General features: G+C 42.9%; 1 protein-coding gene across 1 annotated transcript in view; it reads right to left on the reverse strand.

The window, feature by feature from the left end:
• PAIP2 (poly(A) binding protein interacting protein 2) overlaps positions 1 to 14,453 on the reverse strand; it is a 25,622-nt gene extending 11,169 nt beyond the window's left edge. The window contains exon 1 of the mRNA XM_004744842.3: positions 14,283 to 14,453. The gene's annotated coding sequence lies outside the window, so the exon portion shown is untranslated. The remainder of the gene's footprint in view (positions 1 to 14,282) is intronic.
• Between the last annotated feature and the right edge of the window lie 10,962 nt (positions 14,454 to 25,415).

Consider the following 25,415-nt stretch of genomic DNA (forward strand, 5'->3'; position numbering starts at 1 on the left):
TGAGCTGAAGGCAGAAGCTTTAACCCACTGAGCCACCCAGGTGCCCCAAATTTATTTTAAAGAAAGAAAGCATGCACAGGTGAGAGAACACACAGTGGGGAGGGGTAGAGGGAGGAGGAAGGTGTCTCAAATTCCTTTCTAAACCTGATGTGAGGCTTGATCCCGACCTGAGATCACAACCTGAGCCGAAACCAAGAGTTGGACACTTAACCGAATGTACCATCCAGGCACCCCGAGCATGTGACTCTTAATTTCAGGGTTGTGAGTTCAAGGCCCATACTGGGTATAATGCTCACCAAAAAAAATTGAGGTATATAGTTCAAATATCATAAAAATCTATGATTTAAAAAGTGCTGAACTGGCATCTGTTAAAAACACTGTTAAAAGCAGGGGCACCTTGGTGGCTCAGTGGATTGGGCCTCTGCCTTTGGCTCAGGTCGTGATCTCAGGGTCCTGGGATCAAGTCCCACAGGCTCTCTGCTCGGCAGGAAGCCTGCTTCCCCTCTTTCTCTGCTTGTCTCTCTGCCTGCGATCTGTCAAATAAATAAACAAAAATCTTAAAAAAAAAAAAAACGTCAAAGGCAAGTGAAATAGCCAAAGCCACCTAGGGCAAGGAATAACAACTGTGGCAAACAAAAGACAAAGCAAAAAGCCTGGGAGCAAAGACCGGTAAAGGAAATCCTTTGGGAATAAGGACTTTAAAAAGCTCCAGTATAGGGGTGCCTGGGTGGCTCAGTGGGTTAAGCCGCTGCCTTCAGATCGGGTCATGATCTCAGGGTCCTGGGATCGAGTCCCGCATGGGGCGCTCTGCTCGGCAGGGAGCCTGCTTCCCTCTCTCTCTCTCTGCCTGCCTCTCCATCTACTTGTGATTTCTCTCTGTCAAATAAATAAAATCTTTAAAAAAAAAAAAAAGCTCCAGTATATTCTGGGGAATCTAGAAGGCCATGAGCAGATTCAGTGCTGGGAGCTCAGAAAAGAGCAAGAATGCCCTACACTTTCATCTCTGGCTGACCTTCAGACTATGCACATGTAGTGAGGACTAAGAAAACTTGTAAACTGCCTGTTTTTTGAAGGTATGTCTCAACATAAACAAGAGCCCATCTGCAAAGACTGGGAGAGTTGTTTCTGCTTATGAGTATTTAATAAAATCTCTTTCACCGGCACCTGGGCGGTTCAGTTTGTTAAATGTCGACCTTTGGCTCAGGTCATGACCCCAGGATCCTGGGATAGAGCCCCTCATCAGGTTCCCTGCTCAATGGAGAGTCTGCTTCTCCCTCTGCCTTCAGCCTGCTTATGCTCTCTCAAATAAATAAATAAAATCTTAAAAAAAAAAAAGATTTTATTTCTTTTAAGATTGTATTTATTTGAAGGAGAGATAGCTAGAGGGAGTATTAGCAGGGGGTGGGAGGGCTGGGAGAGGGAGAAGCAGGCTCCCCACTGAGCAGGGACCCAAATGTGGGGCTTGATCCTGGGATCATGACCTGAGCTGAAGGCAGACACTTAACTGAGCCACCCACGCACTCCAAATAAAGTCTTATTAGAAGGAAGGAAAGAGGGGGCACCTGGGTGGCTCAGTGGGTTAAGCCTCTGCCTTCGGCTCAGGTCATGATCCCAGGGTCCTGGGATCGAGCCCCACATCGGGCTCTCTGCGCTGCAGGGAGCCTGCTTCCTCCTCTCTCTCTGCCTGCCTCTCTGCCTACTTGTGATCTCTGTCAGATAAATAAAGAAAAAATCTTTAAAAAAAAAAAAAAGAAGGAAGGAAAGAAGGGAAGGAGGGAAAAGGAAGGAAGGATGCAAGGAAGGACTAACTGAAATGGAAAATTTACAGGCTGGAATACAAAAGATCTGATCAAGGAGAAAAAAATTCAGCAAACCCTGAAGGTAAGTCCATTGAAAACTACAGAGCCTGAGTAAAGAAATACAACAATGAAGAAAAATTAATAGAACCTTAGAGACCAGTGGAAAACCATCCAAATGTACCAACACACACAGGATGAAACTCTCAAAAGAAGGCGGCAAGGGGCCAGAAAGAGTATTTTATGAATTAATGGCCCCCTAGGGGAGCCTGGGTGGCTCAGTGGGTTAAAGCCTCTGCCTTCGGCTCGGGTCATAATCCCAGGGTCCTGGGATTGAGCCCTGCATCAGGCTCTGCTCGGCAGGGAGCCTGCTTCTTCCTCTCTCTCTGCCTGCCTCTCTGCCTACTTGTAATCTCTGCCTGTCAAATAAATAAATAAAATCTTAAAAAAAAAAAAAAAAATTAACGGCTCCCTGCAGTGCTTGGTTGGCTCAGTTGGTGATCTCAGGATTGTAGATTCAAGCCACACATGAGGTGTAGAGGCTCTTAAAAATAAAATCGTAAGGGCACCTGGGTGGTTCAATCTTGGGTGGTGACCTCAAAGTTGTGTGATGGAGCCCTGCATTGGGCTTCTCACTGAGCATAAAGTCTGCTTCATATTCTCTCTCCCACTCTCTCAATAAACAAACTTTAAAAAATTAAAATAAAAACCCAACAGCCCCAAACTCCTCAAATGTGATGAAATCCATGTTACTCTACATATCCAAAACGTTCAACAAACTCGTAACTCAAACTTATCCACATCAAGACACATTATAATCAAATTACTAAAAGACAAAGAGAAGAAATAATCTCCAAAATAAGTAACCCTACATGCAACAGATCCTCAAAATAAGATTAACAGTTGATTTCACATTAGAATCCATAGAGGCCAGGGGCTCCTGGCTCAGTTGGTTAAGCATCTGCCTTGGGCTCAGGTCATGATCCTGGGGTCCTGGGCTCCTTGTTCAGTGGAGAGCCTGCTTCTCTCTGCCGGTTGCTCCCCTGCTCATGCCTTCTCTAACAAATAAAATCTAAAAAAAAGAAAGAAAGAAAGGAAAGAAGGAAGGAAAAGAAAAAAGAAAAGAAAACCATAGGGGCCAGAAAACATATTCAAAGGGCTGAAAGAAAAAACAAAACTATAATTCAAAATTAAGGAGAGGGATGCCTAGGTGGCTCGGTTTGTTAAGCGTTTGCCTTCAGCTTAGGTCATGATCCCGGGGTCCAGGGATTGAGTCCTGCTTGGGCTCCGTGCTCAGTGGTGAGTCTGCTTCTCCCTTTGCCTGTTGCTCCCCCTGCTTGTGCTGACAAATAAATAAATCAAACTCTTTAAAAAATTTTAAGGAGAAATTAAGACATTCCCAAGTACGTAAAAAAATGAGAGGGGCACCTGGGTGGCTCAGTGGGATAAGTGTCTGCCTTCAGCTCAGGTCATGGTGTCAGGGTCCTGGGATCCAGTCCCACGTGGTCTCCCTGCTCAGCAGGGAATCTGCTTCTCCCTCTCCCTTTGCCCCCAACCCTCACCACCCATACATTATCATGTTCTCTCTCTCTCAAATAAATACCTAATCCTGGGGCACCTGGGTGGCTCAGTGGTTAAAGCCTCTGCCTTCAGTTCAGGTTATGATGTCAGGGTCCTGGGATTGAACCCCGCATTGGGCTTTCTGCTCACCAGTAAGCCTGCTTCCTCCTCTCTCCCTCTCTGCCTACTTGTGATCTCTGTCAAATAAATAAATAAAATCTTATAAATAAATAAATACATACATACATACCTAATCTTAAAAAGAGAGAGAGAGAGAACATGCATCACCAGTAAACCTGTCCTATAAGAAAAGCTAAAGTGAGTCCTTCAGGCTGAAACAAGTATACTACACACTAACTTGAATTCACCTGAAGAAATAAAGAACACTGGTAAAAGTAACTACACAAATATGGAAATCAGTAATAATGTACTTTCGGCTTTTAACTCCCTTTTCTCTATGTGATTTAAAAGACAAATACACAGAACAATAATTAGGTATCTATGTCAATGGACACACAATGTATAAAGATATATTTTGTGACAATAACATAAGGCAGCGGGAGGATACAGTGCTACATGAAAGAAGTTTTCGTGTACTCTTGAAACTAAGCTGATACTAGTTCAAACTTGATGTCACAAACTAAGGTGACGACTAGGAAAATAACTTTAAAAACATAAACAGTATGGGGCGCGCCCGGGTGGCTCAGTGGGTTAAAGCCTCCACCTTCACCTTAGGTCATGATCCCAGAGTCCTGGGATCGCTCAAGCCCTGGAGCCCCGCATGGGGCTCTATGCTCAGCAGGGAGCCTACCTCCCCACCCCCCAGCCTGCCTCTCTACCTACTTGTGATCTCTGCCTGTCAAATAAATAAAATCTTAAAAATACATTTTTTTAAATACAAAGAGTATATAGCTGTCAAATATCATCATCCCATCTGAAGGCAGCCAGAAACAGTTTTAAGACTCCAAAGAGTCCATGAGTTCCAAGCTCCTCTAGCTAAGAAAAAGCTTTTCTCCAAAACCAGAAACCTAAGAAAGCTGGAACACAAAAGTACCTCATTTGCTTGAGTGATGTCTCAGGACACAAAGTAGATAATGACTTGACAAATACAGTAAAGAAACAACTGGAAACAAAACCATACCAATCTGTTGCTATCTTGTTTTTGCTCATGCTTCAATCTATTTAAAACTGGCAGAAATGGGGCACCTTGCTGGCTCAGTCAACAGCGCACCAGACTCTCAATCTTGGGGTCATGAACTGAAGCCCCACTTCGGGTACACATAAAACCTTAGGTGTGCCCAGGTGGCTCAGTCAGTTAAGCATCAGACTCTTGGTTTCAGCTCAGGTCACAATTTCATGAGAAGTGGTATGGAGCCCCAGGCTCAGCAGGGAGTATGCTTGAAGATTCTGTCCCTCTGCCCCTTCTCTCACAAGTGCACTGTGGTTCCTTCTCAAGTAAGTAAATAAATAAATCTTAATAAAAATTTTAAAAAAATATTTTTGGAAGATTTTATTTATTTGACACAGAGAGACATGAGAGAGGGAACACAAGCACGGCAGTGGGAGAGGGAGAAGCTGGCTTCCCACTAAAAAGGGGGCTCCATGTGGGGCTCGATCCCAGGACCCTGGGATCATGACCTGAGATGAAGGCACACGTTCATCCAACTGACCAATTTTTAAAGTAACATACCCAGGTGTCTGGGTGGCTCAGTCGGTTAAGTGTCAGACTCTTGGTTTCAGCTCAGGTCACGGTCCATGCTCAGTGATGTGTCTGCTTAAGGATTCTCTCTCTCCCCCTGCCTCTGCCCTCCCCTGGCTCATCCTTTCTCACTCTCTAAAATAATCTTGAAAAGAAAAGAAAAGAAAAGGGGCGACTGGGTGGCTCAGTCGGTTAAAGCCTCTGCTTTCAGCTCAGGTCGTGATCCCAGGGTCCTGGAATTGAGCCCTGCATTGGACTCTGCTCAGTGGGCAGACTGCTTCCCTTCCTCCCTCTCTGCCTGCCTCTCTGCCTACTTGTGATCTCTGTCTGGCAAATAAACAAATAAAGTCTTAAAAAAAAAAAATCCATACTAGTCAAGGTGTACAAGTGTATCTCGCCTTAAAAAAAAAAAAAAGATTTTATTTGACAGAGAAAGCGAGAGAGCATAAGCAGGCAGTTCAGCAGAGGCAGAGGGAGAAGCAGGCTCCCCACCGAGCAGGGAGCCCAACGTGGGGCTTGATCCCAGGACCCTGAGATCATGACCTGAGCCGAAGGCAGATGCTTAACGACTGAGCCACCCAGGAGCCCCTATTATGTCCTTCTTAATGGATGGAGCAGCACCAATTACTCAACTACTTCCGCCTCTGATGCATATCCACATTCCTAGGTTTTTTTGCTACAAACAATCCTGCTTCAATCACCGTAGCAGACATATCCTTTTCTATGTATGCTATCTGTGTTCTACATTTTCTTAAGTGGGAATAACCAAGTCAAAAGTCAAAAGCCACCTGCATCTGTAACTTTTACATTCATGGGGGGGGGACCCAAATTATTTGCCACAAATGTGGTAATGGACCTGTAATATACTGTCCTGTAATATACTGAGTGCTCCCATTTCTTTATCTTCCACAGTTCTGGACATAATATATTTTAGTTTTGCAATTAGACTCAAGTAGAATCTGTTTTCCTTTACACCTTCTGGGATATGCTTGTCTTGCTTAAGAAGCCTTTTCCTACCATGCGGTTTTATTTTCTACATTTTCTCTATTGTTACAGTGTCACTTTTTTTTACATATAAATCTTTAATTCACATGAGACCCTAAGTATGATGTTAAGGATCTGTATTTCCCCCATATGAATAGATCACACATCACTAACCAAATAACCAATAACCAAAGCTTATTTATTTCCCAAGCTTACCATAATTAAATTCCCACTTACACTGTGTTTCTAGAATACTTACTCTGTAATTGTATAATGTATATAGTTTCATCTTCAACTATTTTGAAAAATTTTAAACCTATAGGAAAGTTTTAGAATAATCCAATGAACACTTTCTACCTTTCATCTATATTCACCAAGTTTTAAGATTGTGCCATGGTCATTTTCTCTGTATCTTTTTTTTTGCTTAGGTGTGTATGGGTGGTTCAGCTGGGTAAATGTCTGCCTTTGGCTCTGGTCCTGATCCCAGGGTCCTGGGATCAAACCTCACACTGGGCTCCGTACTCAGCAAGGAATCTGCTTCCCCTCTGCCCCTCCCCACACTCAGGCACTCTCTCTCTGAAATAATTAATCTAGAAAATAAAAATGAAAAAGAAGTGCTGCCATGACATAGTTTTAAAAAAACTTTTATTTTTTTAAAGGTTTTATTTATTTATTTGACAGATAGAGATCACAAGTAGGCAGAGAGAGACGGGGGAAGCAGGTTCCCCGCTGAGCAGAGAGCCCAATGCAGGGCTCAATCCCAGGACCCTGGGATCATGACCAGAGCTGAAGGCAGAGGTTTTAACCCACTGAGCCACCCAAGTGCCCCTTAAAAAAACTTTTAAAAGCACTGAAGTATTGGGGCACCTGGGTGGCTCAGTCGGTTAGGCATTTGCCTTTGGCTCAGGTCATGATTCCAGGGTCCTGGGATCGAGTCCTGCTTCAGCCTCCCTGCTCAGTGGGGAGACCCTGCTTCTCTCTCTCCCTTTGCTAATCCCCCTACTTGTGCTCTCTTGCTCACTCTTCCTCTGTCAAATAAATAAAATTCTTAAAAAAAAAAAATGCACTGGGGCGCCTAGGTGGCTCAGTGGGTTAAGCATCTGCCTTTGGCTCAGGTCGTGATCCCAGGGTCCTGGGATGCAGCCCCACATCGGGCTCTCTACTCAGCAGGGAGACTGCTTCCTCCCTCTCTCTGCCTGCCTCTCTGCCTACTTGTGATCTCTGTCAAATAAATAAATAAAATATTTTTTAAAAAAATAAAGTGTTAACATGAAAGTAAAATAGAAATTCCTAGAGTGAAGTAGAACTTTAAAAGATTTGAGAAAATGTGTAAACATGCTCTCTAAAAACTAAAAAATCTTTAAAAAAGAACATACAAACGGCCAATAAATTCATGAAAAGATGCTCAGTATCACTGACAATGGGGGAAATGTACTCAAAATCACGAGATACCACTTTACACTAAAACGGCTATAATAAAAAAGATATGAACAAGTACTGGTGAAAATGAGAAGAAAATGGAACATTTACTGCTGATGGGAATGTTAAAATGATGCAGCTGCTTTGAAAAAGTCTGGCAGTGCCTCAAAAGATTAAACATGGAACCCAGCAATTACACTCCTAAATATATACCCAAGAAAAATGAAAATACATGCCTACACAAAACTTGTACACAAATGTTCACAGCAGTATTATTCATATTAGTCAAAAAGTGAATAAAACCCAGTAGTCCACCAACTTATAAATACCATATGGTATGTCCATACAACAGAGTATTATTCAATAATAGAAACAAATGAAATACTTAATACATGCTATAACATAGATGAACACTGAAAACATTATGCTAGGGGTGCTTGGGTGGCTCAACTGTGATGGGGTCCTGGGATGGAGCTCTGAGTCAGGCTCCCAGCTCAGCAGGGAGTCTGCATCCCCCTCCTTTCCCTCTGCCCCCCCCCCCGTTCTTGTGAGCTGTAGCACACTCTCTCTCAAATAACATCTTTATTTTTTTTTAAGATTTTATTTATTTATTTGACAGAGAGATTACAAGTAGGCAGAGAGAGAGAGGAGGAAGCAGGCTCCCACTGAGCCACCCAGGCGCCCTCAAATAACATCTTTAAAAAAAAAGAAAACATTATGCCAAAGCTAAAGAAACCTGTCACAAAGCACTACATATTATATGAAAGCTAAGGGGTAACAAGGTTTCTAAAATTGATTGTGGTGATGGGATTTACAACTCTGTGACTACCTTAAAAATCACTCTGCTGTGTACATTAAATAAGTTAAGTGCAATGAATTCTAGGCTCAATAAGAACTATACTACTCGGGACGCCTGGGTGGCTCAGTGGCTCAGTGGGTTAAGCTGCTGCCTTCGGCTCAGGTCATGATCTCAGGGTCCTGGGATCGAGTCCCGCATCGGGCTCCCTGCTCAGCAGGGAGCCTGCTTCCCTCTCTCTCTCTCTCTTTCTGCCTGCCTCTCCATCTACTTGTGATTTCTCTCTGTCAAATAAATAAATAAAATCTTTAAAAAAAAAAAAACTATACTACTCATTGCCTACTGGGATAATGAGGTGGCAAGAGATATTTTGTCACATCTTTTGAGTCTTGAATGGATGACTTATTAAAAATTCAACTTCCAATAAACAAATCCTCTAATTTCACTTATTTTTCCTACTTATTTTATTAATTTTTTTCACTTTGTTTTCCCTCCCTTCCTCTCTACTTAATTTCAACCAATTTGTTACTGTTTTTCACGGTGACAAACATGCTTATTTTAAACTTTTCATTTAATAAAAATTCTTCCTAAATTTCCCATGTACACAGAATTTAAGTTCTTATCAGTCTTAGGTAATTACAAATTATTTAATTTGTAAACAGCCAGAGATTATTTGGAAGAATATTTTTTAAATTTCCAAATGATTAAGGTTCTATACTTTGGTATCCTGATTTCTAGTTTAATTTCATTATGTTATAAAATGCAGCCAGAAAAACCTTCACTTTTGGGGATTTATCATATATAGTTTTGTTTGCAGACAAATGCAGACATTGCAAAATATCCCTTAGGCATAAACAGAAAAATGTGTGATTTCTATTTCTAAGGTACAGTTGTACACACACACACACGCGTGCACGCATGCAGATACTATCTTTTTTACTTCATCTGTTAAATTCTTCAAGTGGTATATTCAAGTTCTCTACTATAAAGAGATTACTTGACCCAGCTCATAGAAATTTATCATTTTGAGGGACACACAGGCTCAGTTGGTTAGGCATCTGCCTTCAGCTCAGGATTCCAGAGTCCTGGGATTGAGTTCCACATCTGGCTCCCTGGCTCAGCAGGAGTGTGCTTCTCCCTCTGCCTGCTTTTGGGCATGCATGCTCTCTCTTTCAAATTAAAAAAAAAAAAAAAAAAATCTTGGGGTGCTTGGGTGGCTCAGTTGTTAAGCTTTTGCCTTCAGCTCAGGTCATGATCCCAGTGTCCTGGGACTAAGTCCCATATCGGGGTCCCTGCTCAGGGGGAAGCCTGCTTCTCCCTCTCCCTCTGCTGCTCTGCCTGCTTATGCGCTCTTGCTCTGTCAAATAAATAAAATCTTAAAAAAGGGAAGGGTTACCCGAAAATATTTTTTTTTAAAGATTTTATTTATTTGAGGGAGATACAGTGAGAGAGAGTATGAGAGGGGAGAAGGTCAGAGGGAGAAGGAGACTCTCCATGGACCTGAGCCAAAGGCAGCTGCTTAACCAACTGAGCCACCCAGGCACCTGAAGATACTTATTTCTCAGCTACTACAGGTCTGAAAGTACCTTTTGCTTTCATATTTGAATAAAATTATTAAATGGGGTAGATTTACACCTGTCTTTTCTATTTTCTGCAAATATTGCAGCTTTCACTGTTTTATTCTTTCTTTTGTAAAGATCCTGTTTAGGTGGGAGTCTAATATGAGAGCCTAACACTAAAACTCAGAGATTTCATCAGATTCTGATTAGGTGAGAGCAGGTTTTTTTTTCCTATTAATGCTGTCTAGTGCTTTCAATCCACAAGCTCACATATTCAGCTGTTTATTTTCTTCCAAAATGCCTCTTCCACATAATGGTTTCTATAAAATTTTAAAATGTGGATATCATTTCAGTTTTTTTTTTAATCATTTCAGTTTTAGAAACTTTCTTAGTTTCATCTCTTAAGAATTTTCATTGAAATTCAAACAGAGGGGTGCGCCTAGGCTCAACACTCAGCAGAGAGTCTGCTTGTCCCTCTCCCTCTACCCCTCCTCCTGCTCATTCTCTCTCACTCTCTCAAATAAATAAAATCTTAAAGAAAAAAATTGATTTTTTTCTTTAAAAAAAAAAAAAAAGCTGATTCCACACCTTTTCTTATCCTATGTACTCTATTTTGAACTACTGTTATTCCTTAACATTATTTGCATACACATTATCATAATTAGTTGTCTCTCCAAAAGTTAGGATAAAGAAACTTCTGCTTCAGCTTGTTTTCCATTTAAATTTGTAAGCAGTACTGAATTTTCTGTTTTAATGTTTGGCAGTATACATTAATGATTAAAAGCAGGGGCTCTGGAACCCAAAGGCAAGTTTTAACCCCTCTCTGTCTCAGATTCCCTATCAAGTGGAAAATAATAATAGTACCTAGGTACAGAGCCTGGCACACGACACTATTACCTATTTTGGTGCTTATTAAACATTTCGAGCAATTAAAGGTTGCTGGAGCAAGGTATAAGGTTAAAAAAAAATCACATGTTAAAAAACCTGTAGAAGTGAAACAACAATACAGAATGACGACTTTAATCCTAATCTCAACTAGTGTAATGAAGGTGATCTGGTGAGAGTAAGGATGGCTCAAGCACTACCTATCATCACTGCTGATAAAAGCTCAAAGCACATGAGAAATACCATCCTTATTTATAAAAACTGATATAAAATATAAGCAGATGGGGCTGGATAGCTCAGTTGGTTAAGCATCTGACTCTTTGATTTTGGCTCAAGTCATGATCCCAGGGTCATGAGCGCCAGCCCTACCTGGGCTCTGCAGCTGGGTGTGGAGCCTGCTTAAGATACTCCTTTCCCAAGGCGCCTGGATGGCTCAGATGGTTAAGTGTCTGCCTTCTGCTCAAGTCATGATCTCTGAGTCCTGGAATCAAGCCCCGAGTCGGGGTCCCTACTCAGCGAAATCTGCTTCTCCTCTGCTTGTTCTCTCTCTTTCTCTCAAATGAATAAATAAAATCTTAAAAAATAAAATTCTCTTTCCCTTTCCCCTCCTCTTGACTGACCCCCCTCCACCCCTTGCTCTCTCAAAAAGTCAACCCCCCCCAAAAAAACACAAAGAATCAATAAATGTAAAAACGCAAAAATAAAAGTTAACAACAAAAAAAAGCAGAAACAATTCAAACCTCTGAACCAGTACTATTCAATATGTGGCCAATAGCTACATATGGCTACTTAAATCTAAACCAATTAGAATTGAGTAAAATAAAAAATTTAGTTCTTTAGTTGCACCTGCCACATTTCAAGCGCTCAATGGACATATGTGCCATTAGCAGTTATCTAACTGGGACAACACTGCTCTAAACATTAAGGAAATTTAGAACGAAAGAAAGGAACTATAACTGAACCTCAGGCTATATCAAATGCAAATTACTAATGCAACAGGGTGGTCCAGATCGCAAAGGGATCACTTGGATAACTTTAGTCTTGGATTGGGTCCTAATCTATGATACGCCACAAACCACCTAGAGGATCCTGAGTATGTCACTAAACCACAAGCAGCACGGTAAAATGGTTAAGAGCACGTATCTCTAGACTACTTGGGTCTGAATTCCAGTTCTTACCAGCTGTGTTAACAGTGAACAAGTTAATTCACACCTATTAACTGTTATCTTTATTTTACAACAGTACTTACCACCAAAAGAAGGTGAAGATTAAATACCTGTAAAAGCACTTAGAACAATGACTGGTATTACTAAGTGCTATAGAAATATGTGCCTAATAAAACAATCTTTCAATCAAATAATCTTTCAATACTCTATTTCCTCAATTTCAAAATGGGCAAGATAAAATTTCCTCTACCTATTCCATAGGTTATAATGAATAAGGTTGTAAATTACAAGAACATGTAAGAGCACAAAAGGAAGGAGGCTGAGTACTTATTTTCTACTTTCTTTCAATGCTCACAATGTCCATGAAATTGCTATGCTAACAGATTTTTATGTTTACATTTTCTATTGAAACTGGAGCATTACTCTCTAGAGTTATAAAAGGGGTAAACCTGAATAAGGTGTACCGTGCCTACTTAAGGAAAAGCCTACTATAAACTTACTCTGTTCTTAAGAGGTTAGAGATCATCTACCTCAATTGGAGCTCCTTAACAGCAACATGCAATATATTATAATAAAATCCTCCCAGCTCTCAAGCTTTTAACCATCACAGGGAGTTTCCATTGCCTAACACCTATCCCTTAAAGAAAGAGATAAATAGGCTGTCATTTTTGGTAAGTCACCTATCTTTATTTGTCGTAGACACTTTTTCGTGAGAAAAGATTAAGTTTTGTACAAATTCACAATTAACAAGTAGCATAAACAAGCTAATTTGTTCCAAATATCCTTTTACATACTGGAATCAGAAGTACAAACCAACACCAGGAATCACATTAAAAATCCATAGACCCGGGGCGCCTGGGTGGCTCAGTGGGTTAAAGCCTCTGCCTTCGGCTCAGGTCATGATCCCAGGGTCCTGGGATCGAGCCCCAAACTGGGCTCTCTGCTCAGCCGGGAGCCTGCTTCCTCCTCTCTCTGTGCCTGCCTCTCTGCCTACTTGTGATCTCTGTCTGTCAAATAAATAAATAAAATCTTTTAAAAAGTTAAAGAAAAAAAAAAAAGAATCCATAGACCCAAGGGCGCCTGGGTGTTTCAGTGGGTTAAAGCCTCTCCCTTCAGCTTGGGTCATGACCCCGGGATCCTGGGATGGAGCTAAGCACGGAGCCTGCTTCCTCCTCTCTCTCTCTCTCTGCCTGCCTCTCTGCCTACTTGTGATCTCTACCTATTAAATAAATAAAATCTTTAAAAAACATAAATCCATAGGCCCTTTTCTTATTTCCAAACATAACCTGCAGCCGTTGAAATTTCAAAGGCTATTTTGAAGAAAATGCAGACCAACACCCGCTCAACTGCAATCTGTGAAAAATCATGCCACGAGACTACAATATTAGCCAGCACACGAAAACGTGTCTTCTGTTGAAATAAATGTCAAAAGCTGTCAGCTGTTAAGACTTTTTTCCCACGGCAAATTAGAAGCCAAATTTCTTCTAGAGTTTGAGGTTTCGGTGAGGTGACGGGGCTGCAAAATTAGGGAAAGCGAGACAACTAAAGAAGCAGAAAAGGTCCCTTTCTGAGTCACCAGAAAATCAAACTGCTGGCTGCTTCAACAAATATTTTTGAAAAAACAAAGTTCACCACAAGCCACGTAATTTTTGTGGTAGTGGGGAGTAAGCACATAGTGGAAGGGAAATTAAGAGAAGCAGAATCCAAGAATACGAACTGGATCGGCCCTTAAAGTTATCTGGCTCACAACCCTCCCGGAGCAGGAGTCCGGCCCCCCTATCCTGAGCATGAGAAACAATGTAACTAAAATAAGGAGTAAGTGACAGTGAAGAAACGGAAGAAAATTGATCAGAAAGGTACTGGCCCGTGGACGGTCGCATAATGCTCCCCTAGGACGCTCGCCAGCCCGCCAGTCTCTTTGCCCCTTTCTCTTCCCCCGCCCAAGCTTCGGGAGCAGCGCGCAAGCGCAGCAACTAGGAGCTGCGCGTGGCGACGCGCAGGCGTAAACTGGGGAGAAACAATGAGCTTTGTTGCCGAAGCGGCAGTGGGGGGCAGGGGAAAAGGGGACCAGGGAGGAGGTGAAGAAAGTGTGGGGGGGTGGGCATGAGAAAGTGCTATCCCGGCAACCCTCGCGCGCCACCGAAGACCCGGATAGAGTGCTGCGAGATCCAAATCATAAATAATAATGACAATGAGAAAAAAAGCGACGGCCATTTCTCAAAGAAGAAAGAGTCTAAGTCGGTCCCAGCTCATCCCTCAACGCGACTAAAGGTGCAAGGAATAAAGGAAGCCATATGAGGCTTGGTGGCGAACAACCCGGGGGCCCCTCCAGGCCCCTTAACCGTTGCCGAGGTGCTGTCCCTCGACCGCTGGGGTCGCCGCACCCTTCTGGCCGCTCTGCCCGAGGGAACCCCTCACCCAGTGCACGGCAGCGGGGACGGCAGCCAACGAATCCGGTCGGCCTCCGCGGATCTCCACAGGCAGCGCCGCTCCCCCGCTCGACGCGCGCTTCGCCCGCCGCCTCCCTTCTCCAGTCCAAACAAACACCCCAGCCCGGAAGTGACTTCACTTCCGCCGTGTCGGCTCCGCCCCCTCGTTCTGGCAGCGCTGCCCTCTGAGGCCACTAGAGAGCGCGCAAGAGAACGCGGGAGCCCAAGGTTTTCTTCGTATCCCAGGCTGCACGCTTATTATGCCTGCGCAAAGGTTTCTCCTGCATGCCTGGCGGATGCGGGGTATACTGGAAGTCCTGCTGCGTTCTATCTAGAGACTGGTGCCGGGCGAGCTTGTGCCCCGACACCCATCTATCCTTCAAAAAATGTTGGCATGTAGTGAGTGAGGGAGCTGGGGGTTGAAGAATACGGATCGCAACGGTATCTAAAATACATTAACACCAAACAGGAACGTCTTGATAAGGACAGCGCATTTACACACACACACACACACCAAACATGGTATATAGTGTCAAACAAACAGTGACACGCACCCAGTGACATCCAGAGACCCTGACAAAGACACATAATAGGGAAACAATAAGACATTCACAGGATATGATCTATACACTACCTGCATTCAGACACGTTCAGGCACACATTTTCTGAAGCTAGATCTGTACACACAGTCACAAATTGTGAATATTTGGTTCCCAGGCAGCCTATGGAAGCTTCTTTGTGGGTAAGAAAAGAAATATCCTGTCCAGAGATAGTATAGAAGGGTGGGACTGCAGGGTCCAGGAGCTTCCTAGTTCATGATCCTGAATGCATTGCCCCCCCACCATGCATTACTTTAATCCTTACAGTCATCATTGGCAAGACTCAATATATGTATTTTACTGATAATAATCAAAGTATGGTGTATACTATGTGTAAGAAGATTTGGATGTTTGAGTATATATACACTATATTTGAAAGAGGACACACAAAAAGTCATTTCTTGCCTTTGGGGAAGGAAAATGAGAGAGTGAGATTTACCTTTTTACTCTGGTAAAATTGAATATTAAAAAGCACATAAGAGGCACCTGGCTGGGTCATTTGGTAGAGCTTGCAACTGTTGATCCTGGGGTCATGAGTTCAAGCCCCACACTGGATGTAGAGCTTACTTAAAAAAAAACAACAAACATGCTTTTAGTATCTACTGAAACTAAGGAAAGTGGTTCTCTCCATGGGAAGGAATCTAGAAGAGGGCTACTCATCTTTAGATCCATTTCATTCATTGAAAGTCTGCTTTAAAAAAAAAAAAATCTGCTTTAGTTAGGTTTTCCAAAGGCCCAAAGAAGTGAGAACACATTTGTTCTGCCATAGCCCCTGAGTGAACCTCTTTGGCCACATTTTCAGATCTGTAGCCTAAACTGGGAGGAAGGGTTTGGCTTTGTTGCTTGCTGAGCAAAAGTTCTTGGAGGAAGGAGATGGTGCTGTTTTACAGGTCTGCAGAGTATGATTCATCCAAGGAACCTGAAAGATTAATTATCAACCTGAGGCTGGAAAAGGCATAAACAGGAGGAGGGAGGAAAACAAAATCAAAAGGGTGTTCATATTATCTGTAGTTGACCCAGAAACTAATCATGAAAAGAGTAGAATTTGTGACTTAGGAAACTACTTGATTACATTGAAAAAATCTTTGATAAATTCTGGTGTTTGTTTTTGAGACTTATTAGAGAGCATGCACATGTGCGGGGTAAGGGCAGAGGAAGAGAATCTTCAACCAGATTCCCTACTGAGTGTGGAGCCCAACTCAGAGTTGATCCCATGACCCATGAGACAGGACCTGAGCTAAAACCAAGAGTCAGATGCCCAACTGACAGAGCCACCCAGGCGCCCCATTCCTGTTTTTTTGTTTTTGTATTTTTTTAAAAAAGATTTTATTTATTTGTTAGAGTATGTGAGAGAGAGCAGGAGCAGGGGCAGAGGGAGAAGCAGACTCCCTGCTGAGCAGAAAGCCAAATGTGGGGCTCGAGCCCAGGACCTTGGGATCATGACCTGAGCCAAAGGCAGACAGACACTTAACTGAGCAACCCAGGAGCCCCCTTGGTTTGTTTTCATCTGAACTATTCAAAGGCTTGCACTGTTTTCTCAAAGGGGTTAAGATCCCAATTTCTATGATGCCTGACGGGCTCAACTGGTAGAACATGAAACTCCTGGTCTTGGGGTTGTGAGTTCAAGCTCCACCTTAGGGACAGAACTTAAAGGAAAAAAATCGGTATATAGTTCAAATGCCATTCCCAGCTCACAGAGTTCACCATTGTGGTTGAGAAAGCTTGATGGGCCCCAGAGTACTTCCTTGGTATCCTCTGGCTATCCTTCCTTCCAAGAACCCTCTGCTCATTTGCAAAATGGAGTTCATAATGTTCATGCTATATATGAACAGTGGTGGTGGTGATGGTCTGTGAACGGAAAGTGCCGTTAGAGCAGAGGACAAACACTTCAATAGGACCATTAGAGATCCAGTTTAAAGACACTCCAAAAATCCTTGTTTGGTTCAGTGAGCAAAATGAATCCTAACTTGAGATGGAAGTTGAAGTAGGAATCAGAAGAGAGAGGATAGTATTGAAGGCCCAGGATGGTTGTGAATAAGCTCCCAGTCTAAACTACCAACTTCTTGCAGACTTTTTAATCTTTTAAGTAGGATCCTTGCCCAATGTGGGCCTTGAACTCGGGACCCTAAGATTAGGAGTCCCATGCTCTACCAACTGAGCCAGCCAGGTACCCCATTCCTGCAGACTTTTTATCAAAATGTAAAATGGGCAGATCTTCTGACTCCCAACACTCCATGTATAGGAATTTGATGTAGGGACGTGTAAGGCTTTCATAGAAACAAATAGCTGGGACACCTGGGTGGCTCAGTGGATTAAGCCTCTGCCTTTGGCTCGGTCGTGATCTCAGGGTCCTGGAATCGAGTCCCGCATTGGGCTCTCTGCTTGGCGGGGAGCCTGCTTCCTCCTGTCTGTCTCTCTGCCTGCTTGTGATCGCTGTCAAATAAATAAATAAAAATTTAAAAAAAAACAACAACAAATAGCCTATCAATACAGAATTGGTCAGATTAATTATGGTGTAACAAAATAAAACATTAGTTATTTAAAAGATACATATATATCCCGGTTGCCTGGGTGGCTCAGGCCATGATTCCAGGGTCCTTGGGATCCAGTCCCACATGGGGCTCCCTCCTCACTGGGGAGTCTGCTTTTTCTTCTCTTCCTCCTCAGTTCATGCGCTCTCAAATAAATAAAATCTTAAAAAAAAAAATGTATATCCTGGGCGCCTGGGTGGCTCACTGGGTTAAAGCCTCTGCCTTCAGCTCAGGTCCCGATCCCAGGGTCCTGGGATGGAGCCCTACATCAGGCTCTCTGCTCAGCAGGGAGCCTGCTTGCCTTCCTCTCTCTCTGCCTGCCTCTCTGCCTACTTGTGATCTCTGTCAAATAAGTAAATAAAAAATCTTTTTGAAAAAATGTAGGGTGCCTGGGTGGTTCAGTGGGTTAGACCGCTGCCTTCGGCTCAGGTCATGATTTCAGTGTCCTGGGATCGAGTCCCTCATTGGGCTTTCTGCTCAGCATGGAGCCTGCTTACCCCTCTCTCAATCTGTTTCCCTCTCTGTCTACTTGTGATCTCTGTCAAATAAATAAATAAAATCTTTAAAAAAAAGAAAAATAAAAAATGTATATCCCTTGATAGGTTTTTGTTTTTTTCCCTAAGCTGCAGGTGACACCTGGGTGGCTCAGTCAGTTGAGCATCCAACTCTTGGTTTTTGCTGGGATCATGATCTCATGGGTTGTGAAATCCATTTTGGATTGCGACACAGCCCCACATCAGGCTGCATGCTCAGCAGAGTTTGCATTCTCTCCCTCTGACCCTCCCCTCACTCTCTCTCTCTCTCAAAAAAATCTAAAAAAAAAAAAAAAAAAAAAAAAAGCTACAAAATAGCACATATAATCTTCTAAAATTATGTAAAAATAAATGCAAATATGATTGAATCCATTATTTATAATAGCAGGCTACATTTCAAAACAGAGTAAACAGTATCTCAGATTTTTTTAAAAAGATTTTATTTATTCGACAGAGATCACAAGTAGGCAGAGAGGCAGGCAGAGAGAGACAGGAGGAAGCAGGCTCCCTGCTGAGCAAAGAGCCTGATGGGGGGCTCAATCCCAGGACCCTGAGATCATGACCTGAGCTGAAGGCAGAGGCTTAACCCACAGAGCCACCCAGGCGCCCCTTTATCTCAGATTTTGAAAGATTTTTTTTTTTTTTAAGATCTTATTTGACAGATCACAAGTAGGCAGAGAGGCAGGCAGAGAGAGAGGAGGAAGCAGGCTCCCTGATGAGCAGAGAGCCCCATGTGGGGCCCGATCCCAGGACCCTGAGATCATGACCTGAGCCAAAGGCAGAAGCTTAATCCACTGAGCCACCCAGGCTTTTGCATATTTTTTAGTAGTCTAAATTCTCAATTGCAGTTATAAACAGGAAGAAAAAAATCATACCTCAAATAAAACTACCTTATATACTTCTATAGCAGTTTGGGTAATGGTCTTGTCCCTATGCTCATTTGTATCATGTGGAAGCTGGGAAGAGTATGTACCCCAGCATTACTTCATATTTAGTAAGGACCTAGTACTGTAGGGGTAAGCAGTGGTTCCTGCTCTGAATATTTACAATTCAGGTGAGGATACAAAAGCATCATGCATGGGGCGCCTGGGTGGCTCAGTGGGTTAAGCCTCTGCCTTCAGCTCAGGTCATGATTTCAGTGTCCAGGGATTAAGCCCCACATCGGGCTCTCTGCTTGGCGAGGAGCCTGCTTCCTCCTTTCTCTGTGCCTGCCTCTCTGCATACTTGTGATCTCTGTCAAATAAATAAATAAAATCTTTAGAAACAAACAAACAAAAGCATCATGCAACAAATTTTGAATGTCTGCCATGTGCCAGCATGGTCCTGAACACTGATACACAAGGCAGTAATTGGCATGATCTTTTTCTAGAAAAGTTGATACCACTTCACACCCATTAGGATAGCTACTATCAAGTAAGGAAAAGTTAAAAAGTTTCGGTGAGAATGTAGAGAAACTGGAAACTTCCTGCAGTTGGTGGAAGTGTAATATGGTATAGCTGCTGTGGAAAACAGTATGGAGGTTCCTCAAAATTTTTAAAATAACATTATCATATGATCCAGCAATACAACTTCAGGGTATATGTCCAAAAGATCTGAAAGCAGGATCTGAAATACGTATTTGTCCATCCATGTTCATAGCAAGCATTACTAACAGGTAAAATGTGGAAGCAATCCATGTCTAGCAATAGATGAATGAATAAGCAAAATATGGGATATATATACAATGAAGTATTAGCCTCTAAGGAGGAAATTCTGCAATATGCTATATCATCTATGAAACTTGTGTACATTAAGTGACAAAGATACTGTAGGAGTCCACTTCTGAGATAGACAAAATCATAAAAACAAATTGTAATGATGGTTTTGAGGGGCCAGGAGAAGGAGTGGGTGGAGAGTTATTGCTTAACAGGTAGTTTCAGTTTTATAAGATGAAGAGTTATGGGGATGGATAATGGTTGCAGAACAATGTGAATGCAATACCACTGAACTGTGTGCTTAAGAATGGTTAAGATGGGGACACCTGGGTGGCTCAGTGGGTTAAAGCCTCTGCCTTCAGCTCGGGTCATGATCCTTCAGCTCGCGTCCTGGAATCAAGCTCAGCATCAGGCTCTCTCCGTGATGGGGAGCCCGCTCCCCCCCCCGCTCCCCTCCCCCACCTCTCTGCCTGCTTGTGATCTCTGTCAAATAAATTAAAAAAATATTTTTAGGGCGCCTGGGTGGCTCAGTAGGTTAAGCCGTTGCCTTTGGCTCAGGTCATGATCTCAGGGTCCTGGGATCGGGTCCCGCATTGGGCTCTCTGCTCAGCAGGGAGCCTGCTTCCTTCTCTCTCTCTCTGCCTACTTGTGATCTCTCTCTGTCGAATAAATAAATAAAATCTTTAAAAAAAAATTTTTTTTTAAATGGTTAAGATGGTGAAGTGTTACGTGTATTTAACCAAAAGAATTCCAGAAACAACCAACCATCCTAAGTTAAAAGGAGGATCAAATTTGTATAAGCTGAGTAGGCAGGATGAACAGGATTTAGAGACTAAGGTGTAGATGTGTGTAGACGTAGGTAAAGGTTTTTGCAAAAGGGTGATGTGTGCCTACACATTGCAGAATACTGGAAGGGCATAGGGAATTCCTCCAGGTTGGGCCAAGCTGAGATGTGCCAGTGGGCACCTGGGTGGTTCATTCGGTTGAGTCTGACTTTGACTCAGGTCATGATCTCACAGTCCTGGGAGCCCCTGAGCTCAGTGGGGAGTCTGCCTCTCCCCCTCCTCTCCCTTTGCCCCTCCCCTGCTTGTGCTCTTGTTGTCTCTCAAATAAAATCTAAAAAGAAAAAAGAAAAAAAAAAGTCAACCCCTGATGCTTGTGAGTAGCAGCCACAATCTGGAACATGAAAGGAGGTACCACTACAGCGTCACCATCACACTAATAATAAACTGCCACACCTTCCCCCACAGGCCCTCATGACACCACAAAAACTATAGAACTCACACAGTGGAGTAGTAAGAAAAAGGAACTCTATATAGACTTGTGATTGGCAAGAAAACAGCCAGAATCCGATTGTTGATGCCTTTTGATGTTCACAGCCAACTTCTAAGATTTTGAAATAATCTCTACACTCAACGTGAAGCTCCAACTTAGGAAGAACCCCACTATTAAGAGATGCATGCTCTACTGACCCAGCCACCCAGGGACCTCTTAAAAGTGAAGGGGCAGAAAAAGGTCATTTAAATCTCAAGAGTCAAATAGCCAACAAGAAACCACTTCTGAGTTAACCTTGGCAGAGTTGAGCACCTAAGAATTAGTCTTGCTTTACAACAGGCAAGTGCAATGATTTAAACTTGGGTACTGTACTAATCAAAGGTGGGACATCCCTGATATTCTCGGCATATCCCATTTACATGTCTTTAGATGGCTGGTTGTTTCTGGAATTCTTTTGGTTAAATACACAAAACATTCTTCATCAATGCTACCATGCATGAAGCACAAGAACATCATGGATCAGAGGTCATTAAATTAGTACTCAATGCCATTCACTCCAAGTTTACATATGTTATGGGGGGGCAAAAATGTCCATTTTTTGGTCTACTAGATCCAATATAGATTGCTTTTCCTTTTGTTTTCATATTTCCTATTGTACATCTTCACAGAGTTCTTAAATTGGCAATTATAAACCTTTTTAATCTAGAGCTTTAAGTTCACAAAAGAGCCAAGGCTAAAAATCTCAACATAAGGGGCACCTGGGTGGCTCAGCGGGTTAAAGCCTCTGCCTTCGGCTCAGGTCATGATCCCAGGATCCTGGGATCGAGCCCCACATCAGGCTCTCTGCTCCACAAGGAGCCTGCTTCTTCCTCTCTCTCTGCCTGCCTGCCTACTTGTGAACTCTGGCAAATAAATAAAATCTTAAAAAAAAAATCTGAACACGCTCATAAAAATTAATTGTATATTACCTTCCAATAGTCCTCATCTGTACTTTGCCTAATCTCTGTAATTTAAGTTTAATCTTTTACCTAATTAACTAGTACTTTAGTTGAGCTCCACTCAGTACCAACTATATTTTACCAAGTTAGATGTACTTGAGTGATGAGGTAGCCATTTCCATTTTCCCATTCACTTGAAACTTCAATTATAACCAAGCTGTTTCATTAGTTCCTCTGTTATTAAGTGATACAGTGGGAAAAGAAAGTAAACATTTAACTAGGCAAAATAGTGAATTCCTGAGACTTCATGTTTCCGCCCCAGTAACTTTCCTTAAATGTCTGATTGTGCCCAGTTCCCAGAAAATTACAAGACTTTAGTGTTCTGAGCAAAAGAGAAAAGGCACACCTGGAAAAGCAATACCTACAGCTCTGAAATGGGGTATCTTCCATTGGTGGTTTTAAAAAAAGTTTTTATTTTATAAAGAGCACGAGTGGGAATGTGAGGGGGGAACTCTCCTAGGACCATGAGATCATGACATGAGCTGAAAACCAAGAGTCAGACACTCAACTGAATTACTCTGCGCACCCCCCCCCCCGCTTTTTTTAATGCTTTGCACAAGCTTCAAATGGTGATTATTTTCTAGCATTTCCCCTAGTTCAAGGTTTGGAACAGTAGCCATAGCAGTAGTGTGGGGGGGGCGGGGGGAGGCAAGAGTACCTGAAGTAGGCATGATTACAACCTCTAGCCAAAATACTTCTTTAGCTACAAGTAAAACCGTCATTCTAAAAAGTGTGGCTTCTAGAATTGATACCATCATCACCTGGTGACATGTTAAAAATGCAAATTATTGGGGCACCTGGGGAGCTCAGAGGGTTAAGCCTGTCTTTCGCTCAGGTCCTGATCCCAGGGTCCTGGGATGGAGCCCCACATTGGGCTCTCTGCTCAGCGGCGAGCCTGCTTCCCTCTCTGCCTACTTGTGATCTCTGTCAAATAAATAAGATCTTTAAAAACTGCAAATTATCAAGACCCACCCAAAACCCAGCAAAGCAGAAATTCTAGTGGACCCCATCCATATTCTAACAAAGCCTTCGGGTAATTCTGATGCATGCTAACATTTGAGAACCACTAAAGAAAAACAATTCAATAACTTGGTTTGTATACTATTGCTGACCCTAAGAATCTTGGCCTTAACCCTAACCGACTTGCATCAAAGTTAAAGCATATTTTTTAAAAGCATGAGTCTTTGAACCGTATCTCAGGCTATCATAATTTTTTAAGATTTGAGAGAAGAAGAGTGAAGGAAAAAGAGCTCATGAACTGGAGACGGGCAGAGGCAGGGAACCTGATTTGGGGCTCAATCCCACGACCCTGGGTATTCTGTATTTTTTTTTTTTTAAGATTTTATTTATTTGTCAGAGAGAGAGCGAGAGCGAGCACAGGCAGACAGAGTGGAAGGCAGAGTCCGAGGGAGAGGGAGAAGCAGGCTCCCTGCGGAGCAAGGAGCCTGATGTGGGACTCGATCCCAGGATGCTGGGATCATGACCTGAGCCGAAGGCAGCTGCTTAACCAACTGAGCCACCCAGGCGTCCTGGTATTCTGTATTTTAAGAGATCTTATTCTGGGGGTGCCCAGGAGGCTTCATCAGGTTAAATGTCCACCTCTTGATGTTGGCTCCAGTCAAGATCACAGGATTTTGAGACTGAGCCTTACATCAGATCTAATCCTGCTTCGGTCTCTCCCTGTGCCTGCCCTTCCCCCACCAGTTTGGGCTCTGTCTCTTAAAAGCCAACCAGGAGCCCTGGAAAGGGCATTTTAAGACTTTTTAAAATTTTATTTGATAGAGATCACAAGTAGACAGAGAGGAACACAGAGAGAGCAGGAAGGGAAGCAGGCTCCCTGCTGAGCAGAGAGCCGGATGCGGGGCTCCATCCCAGAACCCTGGGATCACGACCTGAGCCAAAGGCAGAGGCTTTAACCCACTGAGCCACCCAGGTGCCCCGAAAGAGCATTTTAGAAGATATTCTTTTTTTTTTTTTTTTTAAAGATTTTATCCATTTATTTGACAGAGAGAGATCACAAGTAGGCAGAGAGGCAGGCAGAGAGAGAGAGGAGGAAGCAGGCTCCCCGCTGAGCAGAGAGCCTGATGTGGGGCTCGATCCCAGGACCCTGGGATCATGACCTGAGCTGAAGGCAGAGGCTTAACCCACTGAGCCACCCAGGCGCCCCCGGAAAGCGCATCTTAAACAGTAGATCAACCAACAGCTCAGAGCTGCCAGGGAATACCCAATCCTAAACACATTACCACCCAATACTTGAGCTTTCAACTATACTAAACCATCTTCTATAATGGAGACCAATAAGAGCATATAGAGCTGCTTCTAGCCATAATGCAAATTATCTTAAATAACCTACACACACTGGATCAAACACTTTACTATTTTTTTAAAAAGATTTTATTTTTTAGGGGCACCTGGGTGACTCAGTCATTAAGCATCTGCCTTCAGCTCAGGTCATGATCCCAGAGTCTGGGATCGAGCCCCGTACCGGGCTCCCTGAGCCTGCTTCTCCCTCTCCAGCTCCCCTGTGCTTTGTGTTCCCTCTCTTGATCTCTCATAAATTATTTTTAAGATTATACATTCAACTTGGGTCTCAAAGTCACAATCCCAAGATTTGGTTTATGTTTCACACTGACTGAGCCAGCCAGGCACCCCATGAATCATGAATGTTCTGGTTTTTAAAAAATTGTTCTACTGGGGCGCCTGGGTGGCTCAGTGGGTTAAGCCGCTGCCTTCGGCTCAGGTCATGGTCTCAGGGTCCTGGGATCGAGTCCTGCATCAGGCTCTCCGCTTGGCAGGGAGTCTGCTTCCCTCTCTCTCTCTCTGCCTGCCTCTCCATCTACTTGTGATTTTTCTCTGTCAAATAAATAAAATCTTAAAAAAAATAAAATTGTTCTACTACAGTGTACCTGCAGATTTCCACTACATTGGCCTTTTTATAAGATTATTTGAGAGAGTTTGAGAGTAGGGGGAGGAGAGTGAATCCCAACCATACTCCACGATAAGTGCAACGCAAATGCTCACGGCCCTTTGATCACACCAGAGCCTAAACCAAGAGCCAGATGCTTAATTTACTGCACCACCCAGGTGCCTCCACCACCAGCCTGTTTTTGTTACAATATTACTCAGGGTAATATTACTGAAAACCCACTGTGAATAAAGCTAGGCAAAAAATAATGGATTTCCCCCCTATAACTCTTAATACCTGCCATTAACACTTAACAGGGTGTATTTTGTGTTCCATATCACTGGGGGAGGAAAGCTATCCCCTTAAAAGGAAATCAGAGAACAGATATAACCTTAAAAATTTCCTCAAAATTGTATTTAGACTCTACAGAAGTTAGTGCACTGTGACCAGAAATTCACATTCCTCATCAGTAAATTTTCAAATTAACCCTTTACAGTATAGTCAACTCAAGCTTTTTTCGGAGTCACACTCAAATCTCAAATATACCAGCAATAGGTTTAAAAAAATAATACATACTCAAGGTGTTT

The sequence above is a fragment of the Mustela putorius genome, unplaced genomic scaffold (genome assembly GCF_011764305.1).
Source record: "Mustela putorius furo isolate JIRA1106 unplaced genomic scaffold, ASM1176430v1.1 tig00000145_pilon_pilon_pilon, whole genome shotgun sequence".
NCBI lineage: Eukaryota > Metazoa > Chordata > Mammalia > Carnivora > Mustelidae > Mustela > Mustela putorius.